Source organism: Larus michahellis, chromosome 5 (assembly GCF_964199755.1).
Source record: "Larus michahellis chromosome 5, bLarMic1.1, whole genome shotgun sequence".
Classification (NCBI taxonomy): domain Eukaryota; kingdom Metazoa; phylum Chordata; class Aves; order Charadriiformes; family Laridae; genus Larus; species Larus michahellis.
In genome coordinates, this window is record NC_133900.1 from 31933990 (window position 1) to 31934930 (window position 941).

Sequence of the window (941 nt, forward strand, 5' to 3'; positions counted from 1 at the left end):
AAATGAGAATATGTTTAAAAAAATATATCATTTAAAAAATGCGCTATCTCTGCCTACTAGGAGGATATAGAAGAAATTTTGTAACGGGCAGTTACAGGATAACTTGTTAATAGTACAAATCTCACCGGAGCTGCTACTGCCTGTCAGCTGTGCTGAAACACGAGGACCTTTATCACAAACCACTTGAGTGACAGCCCTCAGGAATATGCCTGTGACCAGTCACAATTTTCTCTGTTTGTTAACAAGGATGCATGAAATCACATGCCTTTTTTTGGTGTGCATTAAACCTTCCTAAAAAAGGGAGACTAGGCACAAATCAGTGTCTCAACCTGTGGGAGGGAGGGAGGGGGCCTGAGAGAAGCGAGTTGCCGAACGCCTGGTTCCAAGGTCCATCCAGCTGGCTCGACAGCGGAGATACTGCTGCTGAGGTGTGCGCGCCTGGCCGGGGCCTGGGCCTGGACCTTGGCCTCGACTATCCCACCGGGCGGGTGTGTGACGGGTCACAGCAGGTGGATGGCTTGCGGGGCCCGGGCAGGGGGAGGTGGGGAAGGCGGGGGGGCTGAGCTCGGCGGGGGGTAACGTCTGGAAACAGCTCTTCGGGCAGTTCGGGAAAGACTGCATTCCTCTGTGGACGTGTCTTGATGGTTTTGTGACCCTGGGCCAGGGCTGGCAGCAGCCAGGAATTTTGCAGCCTTCCCCCTTTGCCCGCGCGTGGGGCCGTCCCCGGGCAGCCCCCTGCCACCCTTCTGTCGTGACACAGGGTTATGGGGAGTCCCTGCGGCTGCCCCCAGCCCCGGGCCGGCGGGACTCGGCTGAACGCTCGGTCAGCAGCCAGACACCGCGGCGGCGACCGAAAGGCGGGCAGGGCTCCCGCCCGCCCCGTCCGGAGCCGTGGGACACTGCCACACTGCCGCCCGCCCGCCCGCCCCGTCTCCCCACGA